At 37.8% G+C, this 23226-nt stretch overlaps 1 protein-coding gene across 1 annotated transcript in view; it reads right to left on the reverse strand.

Moving 5' to 3' along the window:
* Window positions 1-23226, reverse strand: part of CDH18 (cadherin 18) — a 581148-nt gene that overhangs the window by 457051 nt on the left and 100871 nt on the right. The window contains exon 2 of the mRNA XM_054817515.1: window positions 13075-13195. The gene's annotated coding sequence lies outside the window, so the exon portion shown is untranslated. The remainder of the gene's footprint in view (window positions 1-13074; window positions 13196-23226) is intronic.

The raw sequence follows: 23226 nt of genomic DNA on the forward strand, positions 1-23226 counted from the left end.
ATGATCATGTTGAAACAGAACACTGTAGCTGCAGGGATCACATTGTATGGTACGTGATACATTTTTCTAGACCAACCCCCTCCCCAAAACAAAGAACAAAACCCCAGTACTTTTCCACACTCTTACTATTACACTATTAAATACTTTTAATAAGAAAGTATATTAACCTTTTTTTAGGATTCCATAAAATATTAATAATTGCAAAAAAATTCCTTTAATCTTAGGTAATCTAGCCCTCTTTAGACAAAACAATATTTGCAAGACTATTTTTGGCAGTGAATGTAGCTGAAAGACTACAAGCCTATTGTCTGTACTATACATACACAAACGTAATCCTTTAAGAAGAAAATAGAGAAATGTTCCTTCTTTAAACACCTACCCATATATTATTTAAGTTACAATATGTGAACCTGATTAGGTAAATCAAAAGTAGTATTGATTAGATGTCAAGACTCAGTAAACTAAAGTGACATGTAAAATACTATTGACAAACAACTCATAGCACAGAAAATAACTTTAGTGCAGGATCAGTCATGTTATGTAAGATATAAAGAGAAGAAACCTCACTACTATTTTCCAACTCATCTCCTCCCTGCCATCCCAGAGAGGGATCTGGTTATCTTGTTTTCCACAAAATAAAGCAACCTGGTAGCAGTTAACAGGTGTGGATAGGGGAAAAGGAAAGCTCATGCCCAGAGTCCTTTTCTGCCTTTGAGGACCCAGGTTTAAAAGGAAACAAAAGCAACTCCTCTGTTAGCCATTGCTATCTTCATAAAAAGTATAGGATAAAACAATGTATGATTTCAAAAAAACCTCTTTAGGTAAAATCACAAATGTACAACTAAGCAACTTTTTTATCAAAGGATCGCTTAATAACACAAGGTTTCATTTAAACTACACCTAAAGTAATACAAGATCTTGCTTTTCCTCATTCCTTGACATCCTGGTTATGACAATTGTTTTCAGGAGTTTCAGGACAAGTATATTTCTAACTGGATTTTTTTTAAATTTTATTTTTAAAATGCAGACTTCCCTTGCAATTTCTAAATTTCTTTCCCTCTTAATTGCTAAGATTTCAATGGCCATTCTTCATCTTACTTTGCAAATGAAAAATTCACTGGTACATACTTGGAAAACAGCCCCTTCATGTAGCAAGCAGACACGTCCATCAGCATAGAGAGTATAAGCAAAAAAATTGAAAGACTAAAAGGTAGATATCAGATTTTTTAGAAAATGATTCAAGAAGGCTTTCCCACAGAACTGATACTGTCCTGATATCAGAAACTCAAGCTGACTTCACTGGGGACTGGCATCACTCAGGTCCACTTAAAATTAAGCAAAATAATCTTTAATATGGCATCAATTTTAACACAATTTATTCTACAATGCTTCAGAAAACACGTGTTACACCTTCTTCACACAGAAAAATGCTAACACATCCTCCTTAACAACTGGAGAGCCATCTGGAAGATCATACTCGCACTGTAAGCATGCACATCTACTGGCTGCTCTTTCCTTATATAGATCTGCAGCTGCTTCACAACTGCTGAGGTAGCAGCTTCATCAGCATATGGAAAGTCTCCAGAGGTCTTCACCTGGTCTAATCTTTGTGACAGGTTTTATTTCAAAGCCCAGGGAGAGCGCTGCCTGGCACCAGAGGCTATGTCACCACACTACGTTCCTTTCAGACTGTCTTGGCTTCTGCTTCCCATTATGGCGCTCAGGATGGACAACCTATTTGGCCTTTCCAGTAGGAAGCTACAGAGAAACCTATTGATTGCTGGTGCTTTAAGTGGCTGGTCAACAAAGCCCGTGATCTGCTAGCAGTCCTCAGGAAATTCTGCTGTTCTCTCTGCGTCACTGTGACCTCTAAAATATGAGGTATCTGAGTGCCTGTGCCTCAGTAACAAGTTTGTGACACATTAAGCATGTGTCCCTAGTTCCAAAACAAAAAAAAAGGAAAAATAAAGCAAAAGCAATTGATTGACCTACACACATATAGGGCATTGGTATTAATGTACACGCTGGCTTCATTTCCTACATATAATATCACAACAGGAAACACTCCATGCCTTCAGTTTATTCCCTATAAAGTGTTTATTTTCCTGAGGAGACCATCTTTCACATGTGGCACTCCCAAAAAATGCTGCTACTGGGAGGTTCAGGTCTGAGATAGAAGGCCAACTGAATTGGTCGCATCAGAAAACTTCCTAAATGTGAGGACATTCACAGGTAAGCCATTGCTTTCCAGTGTTAACAACTGCACTTTCACAGAGTTAAACCAACAATGTAGGCACCTCTAGTGCATTTATTAGTTTTCTTTTCCAGAAATTAGTATAAAAAAGCCATTTACAAAACAATTCTCTTTCTTTAATGAAGGAAATACTGGAACAGCTAAAGCCCCTATTTTTATAATGTCTAATTTCTTTCCAATATGTGAAACTCATCCAACATCCAGCACCCTGTTGACTCCTCTCCTTCCTCAAAACCACCTCTCATTCCTTCTTGCCTGGGACAGCTCAGCTGACAATACATACTGAGTTTTTATAAAACTGTTCTGAGATGAACCCTTATATTTACTGCATCAGCAGTCATACTAACGTGACACCAAATAAAGTCTAAGTTTAGATGATGTGCCTGTTTCTAAACTGGATACTAAAAGGTCTGTCAACACTCAGCAATTTCTTATTATGTTTGTGCTGTGAGGGCACTGCACATTCTACACTTCTCTTTCAAGTAGCCATTATTTCAACTTACAGTAAGCTACTGAATGCCAACGTTATCATTTGGATTGAAATCTCTTCAGAACAAAGAGATTAAACTTTTACTTGGACGTAAAAATTAAATCAACTCCTGAAGTATTATCTATTACTATGTATTACTAATTGGTTTAACAAATTACATGGTGGTATTTTTCCTTCTATTTTTACTGCATTTTATATAAATAACACCTTTATATGACAGTTTTGGAATCCTTTGCTATGAAAGTTTCTACTTAAAGATGCATAATATCCATGGACACCTTTAAGATTCAGCTGGACAGGGTGGGTGCTGGGCCATCTTGTCTAGATGCTGCTTTTTTGTCTGGATGAAGCTTTTGCCAAGAAAGTTTGGACCAGATGATCCATGAGGTCCCTTCCAACCTGGTATTCTATGATTCTATGATCCTGAAATTAATTTACTGCAATATATTTCATCATAAGCATCCAGTTAGTTTAATCAACACAGTTGCCCTTCCCCCCTCCTGTCTTTAGACTAAACTTTTCTACCCTTATAGCCCTCCCTCATTAGCTAATGTCAGTAGGTGCAATAAACACAATAAACCAGACTAGGCAGGTTTTAGGCAAAACTTGGTCTAAAGTTAATATGGCAACCTTTTCTCTAATCTCCCCAATCAACTAAGAAAAAAAAAGTTAGTCTTAAATCCCATGAGTCAATCCCAATTTAGTTCACTGAGCAGCCATATGAAATCTTAGATTGTCTCAAGAGAAAAAGAAAAAAGGAATATATCACCAGGAGAAGTTAGAGAATAGGAGTGTCTCATGGCATAATCACAGGATTAAAGGGAGAGTGAAATAATGGCATCAAAATGACAGTTTAGTTTTGAATGTAAAATTGAAAATTTCAAAGATTCATAATGAGCAAGATTATCCCAATTTTCTCCTAGAACAGCACAGAAAGGATGATGAATTGGATTGTCAGGTCACTTTCTTGATTTAATACTATAAACCCTGACTTGACCTAAAAAAAAATATTTAAAACTTTAAAGCTTACCTGAAAAATTAGTACAGAAGAGAGAATAGTGAGCCCTGGTCACAGATGAAAGAGACAATTAGTGGTCATAAAAACAAATTGTAATTAAAATTTTAGTTATATTTTGAACATGTTGCGTTGGGTTTGCGTGCTAAGGTTGTGGTAGTGGGGGAGGGGCTACAGGGGTGGCTTCTGTGAGAAGCTGCTAGAAGCTTCCCCTGTGTCTGATAGAGCCAATGCCAGCCGGCTCCAAGATGGACCCGCCCCTGGCCAAGGCCAAGCCAATCAGCGCCTCTGCGATAACATATTTAAGAAGGGGGAAAAAAAACAGTTAGAGGGAGCTTTTGCAGCCAGAGAGAGGAGTGAGAAGATGTAAGAAACTCTGCAGACACCAAGGTCAGTGCAGAAGGAGGGGCAGGAGGTGCTCCAGGCGCCAGAGCAGAGATCCCCCTGCAGCCCGTGGTGAAGGCCATGGTGAAGCAGGCTGTCCCCCTGCAGCCCATGGAGGAAGGATGAGGGGGTGTAGAGATTCCACCTGCAGCCCGTGGAGGACCCCACGCCGGAGCAGGTGGAGGCACCTGAAGGAGGCTGTGGCCCTGTGGGAAGCCCACGCTGGAGCAAGCTCCTGGCAGGACCTGTGGACCCGTGGAGAGGGGAGCCCATGCCAGGGCAGGTTTGCTGGCAGGACTTGTGACCCCGTGGGGGACCCACACTGGAGCTGTTTGCTCCTGAAGGTCTGCACCCCATGGAAGAGACCCACGCTGGAGCAGTTTGTGGAGGACTGTCTCCCGCGGAGAGACTCCATGCTGGAGCAGGGGAACAATGAGAGGAGTCCTCCCCCTGAGGATGAAGAAGCAGCAGAAACACCGTGAGATGAACTGACCACAACCCCCATTCCCCATCCCCCTGTGCCGCTGAGGGGGGCGGAGGTTGAAGCTGGGAGTGAAGTTGAGCCCGGGAAGATGGGAGGGGTGGGGGGAGGTGTTTTAAGAGTTGATTTTATTTCTCATTCCTCTACTCTGTTTTGCTTAGTAATAAATCAGATGAATTCCCTCTCTCAGTTCAGTCTGTTTTGCTCGTGACAACAATTAGTGAGTGATCTCTCCCTGTCCTTATCTCGACCCACAAGCTTTCCGTTATACTTTTTTTTCCTCCCCTGTCTAGTGAAGGAGGGGAGTGATAGAGCAGCTCTGGTGGGCACCTGGCCTCCAGCCAGGGTCAACCCACCACACATGTGTAGAGGAAAAATAAAGAAAATGCGTTAATTTAGTGAAACAAAAGAAGAAAAATCTAGAGAAAAAAATAACTGTAGATGTATGCTGACAATATAATTTGAAAAGGACCCTATCAGAGACTGGACTATATTGATATTAAATTATCATCACTAATAAGTTTTCAGACTTGAAACTTGAGCACTGAAGTCCTAATTCTTATACAAGCTTTTTGAATAACGCTTAAGTTTGATAATATACTAATACCCACAGAGTTTTGAGGAACATCAACCAACATCAAGTAAAGCATTTCAAGGACTCACTTGAGACCTTTCCATTTTTGCCAACATCACAAATCTCTTCAATCTTCTTAACCTCATACACTGTTGATGAGTTGTTAGGAAAAAAAAAACCAGAACCACAAAAAACCCCACCCAAAATGTCAGGAAAGAACACAGCACAATTTGCCAAATCAAATAAACCTACTTTCCTATTAAACCTACTATTCATACAAGACTTGGTCTTGTAGAAATATGCCTTTGCCAAAAAAAGCAACAAAGATGTAAACTTGCACAATACATTAACTTTTCAAACATGTATTCTCCTCTTCATCTGTTTTATATTGAATTTATAACTGACATAACTAAGGTAAAATTGTTGGAAGTTTTTTGGTCATTTTTACATCTTCAGTTTCTTCTTTTTTAAAAAAGTATTTTATTTTTTTCCTGAAAATGTAAGAACCAGCCATGTTTCAATAAATACAATAAACATAGAAATGAAGTCCAGAAAGTTTAACTATCGGTGGGATATATCCACAACTTTCCATATTACTGCAATTGTGTGTTATTCAGTGTACAGTTAAGATCTCTGTACAGAAGACTAGACTAAAATTTAAATGACCTGCCAAAATATATTTAAAAAATATTTTAGTCTTACAAATTAGAGGTAAGCCAAAATTAATGTTGTCTTGCTAAACACTGCACCTTTCCTACCTCCATGCTTGTGTATTTTTACTTAAGAGCTCCAAGAAAAATATAGTTACATTAGAGAAAGCCAAAGCATATCCTATTCTTTCACACACACCCAACTAATTTTGGATCATCTTACACAACAAGAAGAGATGTCTTCAGTATGCAGAAGCAGAGAGAGCTGGAAATACTCCTGCAATCACAGATGATGTGGTGGGCAGGTCTACATTTCACAGTGATCCCTGGTGCTCTCAAATCTGAAAATATTTGCCACCAACAAAACCTGAGTCCATGAGATATCAGCAATTCATCTTGGTAATCTGTGACTTTGTCAGCTACAATTGATGTGGCATGAAATCCACAATGAAGATAATAAGAAACTATTTCTGGACCAAGTTGCAGGTGTATCCAGTGGACAGCTATTCCCTTATAACTACACCAAATGCAACATATCTGAGAGACATAGCCAAGACTCCATTTACCGAGTTTGCAAATCCAAGAGGCAATTCTGTCGGCTATAATTCTTAACTGCGGCACTGAAAACCAGGAGCTCTCCTGCATCCAGCCTCCCCATTATACCTATGTACTACCAGAAGCATGCTACGAGATTCTTCTATAAAAACCTAAATAACACCTGGGTTTACAACACAACAAACAATAAAAACTATGGCATGAATTAACTGTGTGAACAACACAGTCTCCTTTCTTTTACCTGCAGCATCCTTTCCTGGTCTGCCTTTGAGCTGCGGACACCTGCCTGGCATGGCGTGTGCCTGTCTGAAAGACTATTGCCTTAACTGCTCTTGGCATTGAAAACAGCTGAATAGTTCATAGTCTGAAGTGTCAAGTTTGAAAAATTGTAGGGCATTTGCACTGTAAAAAGAAGCATAGTTAAGGACCTTAACGGTATGATTTAGTCCCAAGTCACTATCCTTTTCTGTTTATTATCTTTTATTCTACAGCATGTAGCTAATCCTGATGCGATAATTCTTGCAGAGATTGGAAACAAAACAAAAGGTTCAAGAAGGGCACATTTAATTGCAGGCATAGTGAACATGAAAAATGTTCATGAGATTGTATGTGGGGACCAAAGAGAAGCATCACGGATATCTCTGGATGAATAAGAAGGACCAAAGAGAATAGAAGAGACAGTCTATAAAAGCAGTTGAAGCACTAAAATAAATAAGGCGATAAAATTACTGGGAGGACAAGTTAGCTTAGAAACAATTCTCCCTTGCTGTGAACCACTTACAAGAAAGTTAAAGCTAGACAAGGTGAAGTAAAAGGTAGAAGATCAATTTCATTTCACTTCCAGGAAGAGAAGCAACATTTCAAATTGCCATAAAACACTTGTTGCTAATTGCTGTTATTGATCACTTGAGTTGTGTGGTTGCATTCCAGATCTCCTGTGTTGCTCAGCTGGGCTGTAACCTGAAACATTCTTTGATTCATGAGTTCTTAAGTTGAAACTGAGCCCCAAAATTTCAGCATCTATGTACTGTGCCTACCCTACAGTTCAGGTCGTCTTAGTCCTGCTATGTAGCTTCTCTTTACCCATATTGAGCAAATGTTGCCATTTCTATTTAGAATAACCCACTAATCAAAATAAAAGGAATGCATTCTGTTCTCCCTTTCTCCAGGACACTCTGAACCAACCTAAAGACTGATGCCTACAGCAAAACAAGCTGACAAGTCAGTAATGACACTCATTTAAGAATGTTATTCTTCATGGAAAATTGCTTTGTATTCTTTGAATTATTTCATTTTTTACTAAACAGCAACTGGAAGACTGTAATGCATTTTTTCTACTTGATTTCTAGAAACAAGATAGACTTGGAGATGTCAGGAGTACTGCACACTCAGGGACCTTCTGAATATGTTAGCACACAACAGAACCTGAGTTTCAAGACCTTTAAGAGATCCTTTTGACAAACAAGAAGTTACTGAGTTGAAATTTAGATACATATTCAAAGCCAAAACTTCCAATGGATATGCAGTAAAGCAAACAGAACTTACAGGGTTTCTTATAATTGAAGTAAAATTCACACATTGTTATCATTATACAGAACATGTTTGTGCAAATAGAACACTTTGCAGTGTCAGTTATGAAGGCATTTAAATACACGTAGAGCTACTTGGACAGAAATTCATTCTTGAATTGCAGATAAAAAGCAGAGCAAAACCTATAAGAAGAGGCACTGACACATGAGAAAAGGAACGGTGCCTAGGCAAGGTGCACATCCAACCAGTAACCTACCGTAGTAACAGAGAAAATGCATAACATTTGGATCCAATGCTGCAGAGTAAGACAATGTCACTTGAGATAGTACTCAAGACTGCAAACAATGAATATTTTTTTTTTCCTATGCAAAAGTTAAAAATAAATGTAATTTTGGGTGATAAGACTGAAAATACAAGGGAAATTGGAAAAAAGTATATTTTATAAATCTCATTAAAAATACTCAGAATTAGGCTACATTCCAGTTCTAGTATTCCAGAGTATCTGAGGAGAAAAATACAAATACTGATACAAATATTGTTGGGGGAACTTATAGGCATCCTTGAAATGGATTGTGGAGAACAATGCTTTAGCAAATAAAGACGGCGTGGGAAATGTGCGATTTCGACCTGTGCGCTAAAGCAGCGAAAAACAGCGGTTCAAAGAAAAGATATGCACGAAACAGGCCTTGCATTCTTCAGTAGCTCGTAAATAACATGTGACTGGACAAATCCAGGAGATAAGGAGCTGAGAACGGACAGCCAGGCGCCTGCCAGGTGCAAGAGAAAAACAGAATAACAGATCTTGCGGGGAGCACAAATTGGGTGATGATTGGGGAATAAAAGAGCCTCCCCTTTTAACAAGAAATACTATATAATCAGAAAATTCTGTAATAAAGTTGATTCTGTACTTGAACCCTACGGAGTCCGTGCCTATCATACACCACAATGGATGAAAAACTTGTCTTTACATGTTAACTATTTGAGTAAAAATTGTCTCATATTTCTCTAAAATACAAGAATATATGCATGTCACATAAATCTAAGTGGGTTGACTTCAGGGCAAAGTCAGGTAAGTTTTGGTATATCTTTCCAGAATAATTAAAAACATTATTATCCCTGGCAACATCTTCTCTCAAAATTTCTCACCAACTCAGTGCTGGCATTGGCATGTCGCATGGCTGTTGCACACTTAAATCTATCTCTAGTAGCAGGTGAATAAAGACTGCAGATTAGCAGTGAGGGTCTGGGGTAAAAGCATAGCTTCTACTTCTTGACTCTACTGGACAGGAAAAAAAAGCCATCAAGCTGAGGCAGTGATAAATTTAAATCAGATATTTCATGCTAAAAAAATCACCAAAGTTGCTTTTGCAATGAATGTACATACCCAAGAGCCCCATGTCTCTTCTCCAGCCTAATCTGAAATGTATCAGATCTACAGAATTTCAGCTCATGGTTCCAGAAATAAAAAGAAATGCTGAGAATGCAACACTGAAAAGAAGGAACCAAAGCATGAAACCTGAGACAATGACATGCCATCTCTTCAGTAAAGTCAGGATTTCACACAGAGAACTTCATCAGGACTAGATTAACTTACCCATTCTTTGTTAAATTAGAATATTGTCATGTATGGACATGACAAAGGTTATTTGATTTTGGCAATTTTAACTCAGTATCAAAGTTATGAAAAATGTTCCTGAGATTGTATGTGGGGACCAAAAAGAAGCATCACAGATATCTCTGGCTGAATAACCGAGTATGGGCTTTAAACTTTAAATGTAAATGAATAAAGGTTGCATATAAAAATGTGAATTCAATTTAAATAATTCTACTCAAGTCATACAGTGACGCATTTCTTTTTCACTTTTAGCCCCTTAGCATCAAAGACAGCATGAGTATGTGTGCAGGTTGTCTTCATCAGGAATGAGAAGACGCAGATATACCTTCTTCAACCGTGGTCTTGGTACATATGAAGTACCTCAAGGCTTATTTAACAACTTGGCCCCAGGCTAACATTTCCTATTCTGTTTTCATGGTGTCACATGGAAAGTGGTATACGCAGCGCACAGATCATTAAACTAGAACATTATTTTAATTCAGAAACACACTCCATAGACTGAATGACTGCAGATGTCCCCTCAATGTCTTCGCTTTTTGTTGCTGTCTAATGCACAAACTCTTAATTTGATTTTTGTCAGCATAAGAATAAAATGCCATTGCCCCATTTGCTTTTCCAGAGTCAAGGGAAACATTGCCAATACTACCAGCATAACTGAGTAGATATGCTTAGGACTCCAAATAGCTGCAGAGATAAGAAAACTCATTGTGACACAACTATGAGGACACTATTTGCATGCAAGGGAAAATGCGGTTTTCAAGCTAGTCAGTGCCAAAATGACTTTTTAAATTTAGTCATTTAAATCCAGTCTTCCTTTAGCGTGTGGATATATAATAAATGTATGATTTACTAGTAGCAGTGAATTTCAAAGCTTGTGTTTCAAGATGTGAGGTGTTTTATGTACATCAAAAAAACCCATGTCTCCCATTTTAAGAGGAAAATGAATTTTCATTCATGCTTCATGAATAAGAATGTTAAAATATTTTATTTTTAATGGGCACATATCAATTACCAGACAGAGAGCTGTAATCCATGTACTGAGCTATTCTCTAGATCTTCAAAAGAATGAGAAATATAAAATTTTCCCTGGTTTCCTGCTGTACTGCAAGTTCTCTTAAGAGCTGTTCCATAACATCGAAGAACAAGGTTAAATTTCTCATTAAACATTAATTCAAGATTTAGCTCCTGAATAAAAGAATTCTTGATTCTTTAGCAAATTTGTACAGTGCCCCTGAGGTACCAGAGCACATTTAAACTAAAACTAGCACTAATAGCTTTATATGCATATCTGCATATCTATACCAATAAATTAAGGTCAAATTGGAGTATATCAAGTACTGTTAGTAATTAACTGTGGTCCTGATCCAGCTCCCATTGAAGTAAATGCAAGCTTTTACTGATTTAACCAGGATATAGAGTGAAGTATTAAGTTTAGCATAGATGTGCACCAAAGATGCAAAATAAAGATTATTGTGATTGAAAACCTATCCTTGTATCCATTTACTGTAGTTATTGACTTCACAGATACTATATCAGGTTTTTTCCTAAAATGTCTTATTCTTCAAATACGCAAGACTATTTTTTATTTTCAAATTAGAAACCAGAACTATCAAACATACTACAATTATAACTCCCTATCTTAATTTATACCTGTTTACTTCTTTTAGCTTTAGCTGCATAGCATGGCATAAAGCCACTCTTCGTGTACATAGTTATTTAAATACTCCTTTTCTTTCTGGGTTCTAGACTGTCCACATTACGCGACCCATATGGTGCATTATAAAACATCAATTTTCGTACTGACTTTAAGAGCTAAAGATAGGAATGAAGTGGAAGAATAATGTATGCATGCATCTTTTTCCTGTCTAGAGACAGAACCGGTGAAATTTATAGATATTTTTTTCAGTCAGAGTGGCTTTAAATATTCTGAAAATAGAGGGGAGGGGTCCCCCCATATGATCCTACAGGAAACAAAGATCAGTCTGGTTTTATAAATAGCTACAAGAACGTACATATCATGCACACACTCCACTAAGTGAAGATAAGAAGGAGAAAGCATTATTAATGATAGGCTGAGGAAAATAAAAGCCTTTATTGATAAGGCACAGAAAACACCTGTCACTTATGCCCATGAAAATAAATAAATTACAAACACTGCATATATGAAAAAATTTGTTGCCCATCTATACAGGTATCTAGTTTTCCCTTTTATCCTTCTAATCATGTAAAACTGATACACAGTGTCTCCTAAAAAAGGAGGGACAGAGAAAGATGCGCCTGTAATTCTTACAAGAGAGTGTGAGATCTTATTGTTTAACATACGTAACTTCAAGACAATGATTTCTCACCTATTACAGTTTGAACAGGGCACAGTAAAAGCTATTAATACCTTTGCATAAATATCACTCACTGCCTTTCTAGCAGTCGTGCTTTCTAACATCTAGCCAACTGTCTCATATGGAATGCAACAGACCCAGCCCGTGGGTGTACTAAATGCAGTAGGCGTTGCTGTAAATGTACTAATCACCGTCTCACTACATCACAAATGATAGCAGACAAGTGTGAATGCAGCCTAGCAGCAGTTCTGTCCTTGCATCACATATCAGCAATTCCTGCCTTTCTTTTGACAGCAAAGTTGATGGTAAGCCAAAACAATGTCTGAAGCTAACATCCAGGCACTTGAAAATTAGTGTTGTGGTCCACCCAAACGCGTTCTTTCGCACTTGTGACACATTCTCTTTCTACCTCTCTGGGAAGACACCACCATTGCAACACCCAAAGAGGGGGGTTGTGTCAAGCAGCCTCACAGCCATCCCAGGAAAAGGGTTAGCACACTTCACCTGCTTTTCCAAGTTCAAAATCAAGAGTGTCTCAAGTCTTCAGTCACTTGGAATAAATTTGATCTCAGTATAAATTACAAGACTGCACTGTATTTTCATTTCTAACCACACAGAGCAATTGTGTATTTCCAATATTTACAGAACTGTAAAGATTCTGGTTCTTAATATAGGAAGCTTTCAAGTTCAATTACTAATTTTAGTGAGTTTGTTAAACGCAGTTTGAGGTCATTCTGAGAGGTATGATGAAGACTGAGAAAAATAAGTTTTCTAGCCACGAGGTCTTTTCCAGCAGACCTTAATGGTTTTTTTGGGTTTGGTTGTTTGGTTTTTGTTTTTTGTTTTTTGGTTTTTTTTTGGTGATGCAAGCAGGTTTAAAAGAAGAGGGAGAAAAAAAAAAGGAAACCATCACTCTCCACTTGCCAAACAGTAGTTCACTACTAACAAAGTTACTCTAACAAATCAGATAGACTTCATCTCCTTGAAGAGAACTGAATTTACATCTCAAACTATCATACTCTAACCAGTTTACTACAAGTCATTTTAGGGTCATCAGATGGAAAGATTTTATATAGAATCTATTCTTGCTTTGCGTTACATCTAATACATACCATAGTCAAAGAGTATAGATGTATTTTGTGTGTGTGCAGATACAAAACCATAAATGTATATTACAAGAAATACCCTACCATTTTGTAGCTTGGATTGCGTGCGATCCCACATACACAGAGGGAGAGATGGCTGAGTGTTAGTTAACTATGGACTGGTGGCAGTGAGGCGTAGATCTGATTCCAATCCCTTCTCTCAGTCCTAATGGACCAAGACAGAGAGAACAACCAGTTACTGCATCTAAATTGTGTGTGTGTGTGTGTGTGTGGTGGTGTTAAAGTCCATCAGAGAGAAAGAATAAATTAGCTTTCCATAGTTTACTGGGATTCTAAACCCTAAAATTAAATAAAAAGTGGGAACAAAATACCTTCCAAGTTTCACAAGTACCGTACAAACATAACTCTTCATGCTGTTTCCTTTCAATAAAACTACTACATTGGAAATGGAAAAATTTAGTTCGGCTTACTTTAGTTTCAGTTCAGCGAGCGTGACAAATGAGAAGAGTAACTGGCTTGCACTGAGTTGAAACTCATTTGCTTCTTAAAATAGACCTAGTTATTACTCATACTGAATAAAGAAGTATAATTAAGCTCATGTTAATACAGGAGACTGAAAATTAATTATATATTATGGAACAAATCTTTCCTTTTAAATGTTAGCAAATTGGCTACAAACATAGTTTTTGTTAGTGTATTCTCTCTGCAAGTAATTCCTTTACTAAAACACATTTTTGAACACTGACTCTAACTCAAGGGGGTTTTTTTGTCTGGATAGAAGTCCACATGGGAAGTCTGTTCTCTGAATAAATGACAGTAACTCTGAGAAGCACAATCCTGCTGTGACTACTCCAATCTGAAAATGAGAAATTTATTTGTGGGAAAAGTCTGAATCATTTTCTTCTGTATTGACTATGTTTAAAAAAAAAAAACCAACACCAAAAATAAAAAAAACCAAAGTAGGCTAATGTACGTGGCATATAATTCAGGTCAAAGAAAGGCTTTTCAATATAAACATTTTGGAGCAAAGGAGTGACAGGTGTCTTAGTAGGGTATTATTTGTTATACTGTACCTTGAATATCTCTATGGATTTTTTCCAGAATCAGAAGATTTAATTCAAAAATTAAAATAAAATGTTATTTTCTTTTTTAAAAGATGTACCTGGAATATATACTGTTTCTTATTCTGTTTCTTTACTTTTTCCTGGTGTCTGCAGCTTCAGAATACCTCGGGAACAAATTTCAGTTGGATGCAGTCAATAATTTATTAAGCTACCTCAGCACTACATTGTAAATCTTAAAATCCAAAGCAATGGTTTTTATTTCTTGTGTTTGTTTTTTTTTTTTTAAAGGCTAATGTAAATATTAGACCATCACTGAATAATTTGCAATGAAAAACTGATTCAACAAATTATATTTTTTCTGCTCAACTGTCTGCACACAGATTATAATTAAGACACACTGTTCATTCCTAGACTGCACGTTGCTCTCAAAATGCAGTTAAGTTCACACTGAACTTTGTGATCACCCACATCTATATGCCCCATTAAAACTATCGCTGAATTGACACTACAAAACATGCATTGCTAAGAAACAGTTAACAGACAGGTAAAAGAAAATCTAACAAGGCAAAAGCATGTCAATATTGGTGAACAGGAACCATGAGAGAGAAAAGAATCAATGTAGTTTAATTTTCAAAGACCAATGAGTTCAAAAATATTCTCATATCACATATACAGATCAGCTATACTTAAGAGACAATTTATATTTGGAATACTATTTTTTTCCCTTAGTTCTTAGTTGAATTACTAGATTGCATGGATTTTCTTACACATTTCTTAGTTATACATGGAGGGAAATACTGATTCTGCTCAGCTGTGCTATTTACCATCATCACAACTGGTCCCTTTCCAAGAGATTCATTGTCCAAAACACAAAGAAAAAAACCAACCAAACATTCAAATGGATTAGAGTTCTTCTAGGTGCTACTGTATAAATGAAGACTTATGTCTACTGTTCTATGATTACTGTGTCTTAACAAGTTTTCTGAATGACTTAGCATACAATGATTTGTTGATTCTCTTGTATTGCTACCTTCTCCTTTGTTAAGAAACCAGACACACTCTTTTTGAGTGCTCTTGGACTGCAGAACTTTCTCTGCTTTGTTATAATTAGCAGGTGATAGTACAATAGTCCTACCTACACATTAACTTTTCAGTTTTATTAACTACTGACCAAATTCACATAACATGAAATTGATATTCTACCTTAGGACATTGCTCATGAAAAATTAAAAGCATCGGCCTAGGGTAATACCTGCTAAACTTTTCTTCACAATCAGAGTTGAAATTGGTTTATACTGTATGCACAACATACTGCAGTAGAATGGTTTTACTAATAAATGAGTAGATCACGCACTCACAGTGGAAAAAATATAATTCTCAACTTGTAAGAGACTATGTGTAAACAAATGGAAGACATTTCCATATGATTTTTTTTAAATTTTATTTACATAATAAATACACCAAGATCTTTATACAGTCAAAGGTAAGACACAGGTATCTCCTGAAAGCAATTAATATAGGAAGGGATATAATACTGTAATGAATGTAGGTTAATTAAGCTTCTGAATTAAACACCTCATAAATGACTACAGCAGTGATGGTGATCCCTCCACAGCACTATCAGCTTCGGCAGTGACATAGATTTGGACTGGCACAAAGAGCAATAAATTACAGTGTTCCTTGAGTAATTTTGGCACCAGTGACCAAAGAGATTAGCCACTGCTTGCCTTTGGATAGAGGAGATGAATATAGGCCTATCTCTTGATACCGCACGGGTACGTTTCTTCTGAAGTAAAATGTTCATTCTATGTCATTCTGTCACATACAAAGCAGCTACAGTTGTTGAATCTAGTAAGAAAATTCTTGTAAAATGCTGTTTATGTGAAAATGTGATGTTTTATTAAAGGCTGTGATATTATTTGTTTGTAAAGCTGTTGATTCCTGTATTTTGGAAGAAAATAATCTGACAATATTTGTTTAAAACATTGAAAGCAGATCTTATTCTGAAAGCAGTTTTGTTTAGCTGAGACTTTTCATTCAGATCAAGTCATCAGTATCAAACAATAAGCTGCACGAGAATGCTTTGATAATCATTATCATATATTACCTTTGCCAGTAATGACTAATAATTTACCTGTGCTAAGTTACAGAACAAAGATATCATGATACCTAACACCATGGTAAGATGTACTTGCATAAAACAACCGGAGATCTATTGGACATATCACCTTACACATATTAATAAAGAAAAGAGAACATACTGGCTAACAGTACAATTATATGAAGACATGGAAACATCTTACCGCTATCAGCATTTCATGGGGAGACATCAGGGGTGTACTTTTAAGGAATGAAACCTAAAGGGAAATTTAACTGTGCATCTCTTACTGCACCTTGCACTATGTTTAGTTGCATTTGTATGTATTACTTGATTAATCAAGATAATCACTGTCATAGTGTAGCATAAGAATCTCATGCTTACAAGTAAATGTAATGATTATAGAGCTAATGAAGTGCTAGTGATGATGTAAAGTGATAATAGTATAAAACTAACTTTGATAAAGATGGGCAGAGTGGTGATGCCAAAAGGCATCATTGGTGTGAATTTTCTTTGAATGGATTCCTATATATTTTGTTGGAAAAGTCTTCCTAGGAAAAATACATTCTGAGAAGTTAGTGTGTGAAAGTTTCCAAAGGACTGATAAATTTTGCAGGGTGGCAGACCTTTTGATTCTGCATGTACCAGTCATCTGAGGACACCAAGAATCTGCTGAATCCCTAGAGGACCACAGCACACCCAGTAGCAACAATAGGTTGTATAGCTCAGACCATGTTCAAGAGGGTTGTGGCTTCTATATGCATATAAAGATGACAGGTTTATATATACATTTGGTGAAATAAAGGACTGACTTAAGGACTTTATGAATACCTACCCCAGAAGCCACTGGTGACTTCTAGGTACAACCTAGCCTACCCAAGCCCAAGCCTTTGCTTCAGAGTACACAGTTGGGGTTCATCTCCCAACTGTTGTTTCATGAGTTAATGTGTGAGCAAACATTTTAAGTGACTGCTGTGCAACTAGCTTTGTTATTAATGACAGATTAACTCCACTGATAACAGCTTTGTAAATGAAAGATGTTCATAGAATTACCAGGTGTAATCTGCACTCCCCCAACTCCTACCTCCATACCCCTATTAAGGAAAACAAAACTTGGAAACAAGGAAAAAACATATATTAAATATATACATATTTATATACCTTGGTACAAGTTCTGTAATGAATTGTATATGCATGTCCCATCTCACAGCTGATTTCAACCACGCTGACCACATGCACACAGTTTAAAGCACACACCACTCCTGCTATCAATGCTCAGGTTTGGAACAGCGTTGCTCTCACTGGCTGCTGTTAGCATAGTTAAGTAGTTTTACAGAATAGGAGATGATGTGTTTAACTCCACCCAGGGACTGAACTATCTGCAACAAGAATTAACACCACATACCTATTTGAGCAGGAATTATTCATTGACTGTGGCTTGGGGAACACAATCTAGGTTAAACTCTGGAACACAAAGTTGATAATCTCATTACTTTCACTCATGGCTTCAGGTGCTATCCTTTTCTTCACATTTCTAATATATTTGAATTGCCTTTATATCGAATAATAACCTGACACACTGAGTTCCAAATACAAACTACAACTGGAACGCTTCAAACTTCATTTGATCATGCAAATGTGTAAAAAAAAAAGTAATGCCCATCAGACCAGCTTAAATCATTGGAAGGCAGCTGTATTGGGTTTGCATGGCCAGGTTTTGGTAGCAGGGGGGCTACAGGGGTGGCTTCTGCAAGAAGCCACTAGAAGCTTCCCCTGTGTCTGATAGAGCCAATGCCAGCCGGCTCCAAGATGGACCCACTGCTGGCCAAGGCCAAGCCCATCAGCAACAGTGGTAGCACCTCTGGGGTAAAATTGTTAAGAAGGGGAGAAAAAACAACTCTGATTGTATTGGTTGTAAATTAAATTAATTTTCCCAAGTTGAGTCTGTTTTGCCCGTGACAGTGACTGGTGAGTGATCTCTCCCTGTCCTTATCTCAACCCAGGAGCCTTTCATTACATTTCCTCTCCCCTGCCCAGCTGAGGAGGGCAGTGACAGAGCAGCTTTGGGGGGCACCTGGCCTCCAGCCTGGGTCAGCCCACCACATCAGCAGTCTCACTGATGGGAAGAAGTGAGTAGTCAGGGACAGGGAGAAAGGGAAGTAGGGGAAGGCAAAATTAATAGCTTTGCTAGATTTTCCAGCTATAGCCACAGGGTAAACAAAATGCATAGGAGCAGTATGTTCCACAAAATAAACTGAAGGAATATACTCCTCCCCTATATTAAGGGATAAACTAGAGACTGATTGGGATCAAATCTGTTTGTTGTCTAGTTTATTTCTGCCCTGTAATCAGGATGATCTACTTTTATCTATTTTAGCCATTTACATGACCTCTCCGGCTTCATGACTTGAGCATCTCACAGTAACAAATACATCTCTTCGAAAGTAATCTAAAAATGTGGCAGTACTAATAACCATATTTTACAGTTTGAAAATGTGGTTTATACAATTTCCTATAGACTGCATGGAGGCAGAACAGAGAACTGACTTTCAAAGGCCAGATAACAGGCTAGTCAGTAGGTCATCCTTCCTCTGTATATTGTTAAATAGATGCATCTCTAAATGGGTAAATATTTAGAGACCAGCCTAAAGTATCTGTGAACTGTAGCCACTATTAACCTGATTTCACTCTTCTCACCAACTTGAAAAGGTCTTAACCCAGTCAGTCCCCTGAGGAACCCCAAATCTTCACTCCATTCCAGCTGGCACGCAGGTTAGACACATGTATATACTTTCACCAAGCACACACAGTGAGAGCCTTCAAACATGGAACAATGGCATGTTTATTTTACCCGCAGCCAATTTCATCATATTACCTGCATTTAAACATCTGTTTCCCCTCTGATTAGAAGCTAAGGAAATTGTGTCAAGAATGAAAATATCCACACCATTTGATTATATCTGAAAGTGTTGCTAACCTCCATCAAGCATGTCAGAGACACTTTCCTTTTATCTTTTATGCAAAATGACTTGCAGGTAATTGCTCTGTCTTCAGCTAATATAAAAGTATTTTGACTAGAACTACCCATTGTGCCACTCTAGGGTTTCACTCTAACAAATTAGATTTGACAGCCATTCAACATCACTCTGAGAAACCAAATTTAAAACAATCCAGAGGTACTGGTAGAACAGCAGAGTTAGATACACCTAGTACAAAGCAGCCTAGCCTTCAACTATAAAGCATATGCTCAGGAGAGCTAAATGCAAAGCAGATATAAATTTATTCTGTTTAAAGCTAGTGACAATTTCTTATTGACTTCAATGAAAGAAAAGCCAGATGAAACCAAGCACTCTTCAGTAGTAATTTATTTGTATTGTGCACGAGGCAGTCCCACAAAGTCAGAGGCTGTTACAGAATCAAAAAAGAAAGCAATGTGTCAAGCACTTTTGAGAAAGAGAAGATAGAGCATTCTGCTCACCAGCCGATGGATTCTGATACCCAAACTCACCCTACTAGAGGGTGCTTCCAGCAGGACACCTGGATGCAAGAGATGACCTGAGCTGAGAATCAGTGATCACTATGAGACCAGAGCCATTGCAACAGACTCTCCTGCACTGACTGCTAAGTGTAGTGTTTTAAGAGCACATTATAATGGTAGAGGCCTTTCAGATGTTCACGTTAAGCCAGCCTGAAGTGTACTACCCTGTAGGTTTATAAGGTAGTGACATTTATGATTTAACTTTTTTTTTTTATAGGCTTAATTCTACACCCAGATAAACCATACCTTTATAGCAAGAATCCCAGCAGGTTGAATCAAAGCTCCTTCCAAAGTTTCATGTGCTAAAGAGCCCTTATTACATCTTTTTTGTAATTTCAGATTTTATTTTTTTTTTTTTAAAGATTCTTCTCCTTAGGAACAAGTAAAACTTTGATCTTTGCTTCACTTTTGAGAAGGTGGATAATATGACATAATTGTGTATCAGTAAATTTCAACACTGGCCAAAATATTTAACCAATTAATCCTGTGGTTTCTAAGGTCAATGAAGCTATGTTTAGTCTGAAACCCTCTTCAGGTACTGGGAAACAGCAAAAAGGCTGGGGAGATAACGTTCACAGACCTGCTCAGTTTCTTCTTGCTACAGCTTCTCAGTCTCATAACTCGCACTCTGGAGGTTTTTTTCACGTGGATTGGGAGGGACAGAATTGGCTAACAGTCTTTGTTCTTTAAAAACAGGACAATGCTGGTCCTAAATTACAGCTTTTATTAGAAGTTTAATAAATAGTTAGGTGGAGATTACTCTTGTTAGAAGGCTAAATTTTAAAATATTTATTAGCCCAATTAAGTTACAGTGAAAGCCAGCTGAGGTCAATAGAAATACTCTTACTGATATCAGTGGCCTTTGGCTCAGATCCACAGCAGTTTTCTCCTTTCTACGTGTGTATATATATACACACACACACACCATTTCTTGGTTAAAAAAAATCTTAGGGGAAGTGGCATATTTTTCCTCTTTTTATGTAAAGTTTATTTTTTGCTTTTGGTTTTACTGTTTATGTATAAAAGGCCCAATACACATAAGAGCAATCAATATTCCCACTGATAGCTTAGAAGAAGCTACTAAGTACAACTACTTACCACATAATTGAGTGGTTGCAGACTAACCATTAATTTACTTAGATGCACTGTAAAGCAAACGAAATGGTGAAGCAAAATAAACTGACATATACTGAGAAATATTTTTTTTCCATTAAACTATGAAGGCTTAGCCACTGAATATCTCTAAAACAGCTCTCCTGGTTCACCTGAAGGCTCCCCCAGAGGTTTTAAATCAAGATACTTTGACATTGTGTATGACCAACTACCTCATTAAAGTGGAAGCAATCGTGCTTCTGGTTTTATTTTGCCCAACTGCTCCCTCAGCAGACTTCTGTTCCACTTATTTTAACTCTAACACTGACTTTTTATGTGTAAACTTCAAACCAGAATTTTCTACTTTTCTCTTAGCATTGTAAAGAAGTTTCTAGGTGTACATCCAGATAAACATCTTTTAGATATTTTTAAAAAGCCATTCCCTATGCTGTCTACTCTCCCCAATAAAATTGTGTCCCAGCTTCTTTTTACTGACTTATGTAGATTTTTAACACTAGGAACATTAACAGTTCCTTGAAATACATGAAACTGAGCTCAACTCCTTACAATTGAATATTGCTGTAATCTTTGTTAACTAGATTTAAACATAACAGATAAGACTGCTGTTCTTTAAATTGCATTCCCATGAAACAGTGACCTGACTTTTTTTCCCAGCTGCTTAACCCTTCCACTCTTCCCGCTTATGTAAAGAATTATACTGCCAGAATGCTGGAAAAATCATTCACAGAATTTGTAGAACTGCAACATATATTAACTACCTAGCAAAACAGTAATGTTCCTTTCTTCACCATTGTGAGAGGCAGCCTATTAACCTGACCACCCTCCAGTACCCCAGTTTGTTCTCCAGTTCTCAGGGAACTAAACCAGAACTACTTACCAAAGCCCATTTTTCTATCAGATACCCACAAACATTTCCAGATTCAGCCACAGTTAACAAAAAAAGAGGAAAGAAGGGATCCCTTAAGATCCTGAAACTCACTGAAACCTAGGTGATAGTGGTCTGTTTTGAAGATACTGGGTACATAAAATTAGAATTACTTTATGGATGTTCCCTGAATTTCAGAATTCCTTGATCTCTATTCCCATTGATTCCTTGGCTTTGCACTACAAAATTCAACAGAAGATACAGATTAGTTTTAAACATAGAAAGATTCCAGTTGAGATTAAACTGTAAGAAACAGACTCAACTTCCTCACTGAAAAACAGTTAGGATATGGTTTAGAAGAATAGTGATTATCCCATTTTCAGGAATGCACACTGAGAACTTTGTTTCCTCTGAAAAATAGGAAAGAGGATAAAGACAGTTTTGGGCACGAGAGTACTATAACGCAGGAAGCTGCTGAAACCCTTAAGCGCACACTACTGTCTGCATTAGACAGAGGTTTGCTGGTGATGCTTGAGCTAACTCCAGATCCCCCACACTGAACTATTCAGTTATCACACGTGACTGTTTTTGCTCTGGTCAGATTAGATAAGGGGTTTTTTGCAATAGTTTGCTGAGCCTAGTATGTGGCAACGCAACTACAGTTTTGCAGTTCTTAGAAGAATACAACAATCACACTTTTAAAAAAATCACCTGCCTACAGGTTTATAAAGATGCAGTGTCAGGTGCACTTGCAAGCCTACATCTCAGATGATCCTGTAATTTGAGAGCGAAGAGAGGCAATAGCTTGTTAGTATTTTCTTGCAAATAGGAAAAGGCGACAGAAGTTGATGCTTGTCTACACATTTAGGAGCTCACTTCGACAAACGTAACCTTTCCTTGTTGTCATGTGCAACCCCACATGGCAAGCATGGATCCCAGAGCATCAAGCTTGGAATTATTTAGCAATATTATTTCTTCAGTACCATTATCTCTTTATCATAAAGAGTATAACTTCTCTCTTTATTCCTCTCTGTAATAATCTTTTTCCTTGCATTTTATCTGCCCTTAAAGTATGTGATGTCCTTCAGGGCAAAGCAATTAAGGATGTCCTGGTTTCAGCTGAGAGGGTTAATTTTCTTCATAGTAGCTAGCACAGGGCTGTGTTTTGGATTTGTGCTGGAAACAGCATTGATAACACAGAGATGTTTTTGTTATATGGACCCGTCGTTGTTGAGCAGTGCTCACACAGAGCCAAGGCCTTTTCTGCTTCTCGCACTGCCCTGCCAGCGGGATGGCTGGGGGTGCACAAGGAGTTGGGATGGGACACAGGACAGGTGACCCCAACTGACCAAAAGGATATTCCATACCATATGATGTCATGCTCAGTTTATAAGGAGTTTGGGGGAAGAGGGGCAGGGGGGGATGGCATTCAGAGTGATGGCGTTTGTCTTCCCAAGTAACTGTTAACATGTGATTGAGCCCTGCTGTCCTGGGGATGGCTGAACACCTGCCTGCCCATGGGAAGTGGGGAATGAATGCCTTGTCTTGCTTTGCCTGC

The sequence above is a fragment of the Grus americana genome, chromosome 2 (genome assembly GCF_028858705.1).
Source record: "Grus americana isolate bGruAme1 chromosome 2, bGruAme1.mat, whole genome shotgun sequence".
Taxonomy (NCBI): Eukaryota; Metazoa; Chordata; class Aves; order Gruiformes; family Gruidae; genus Grus; species Grus americana.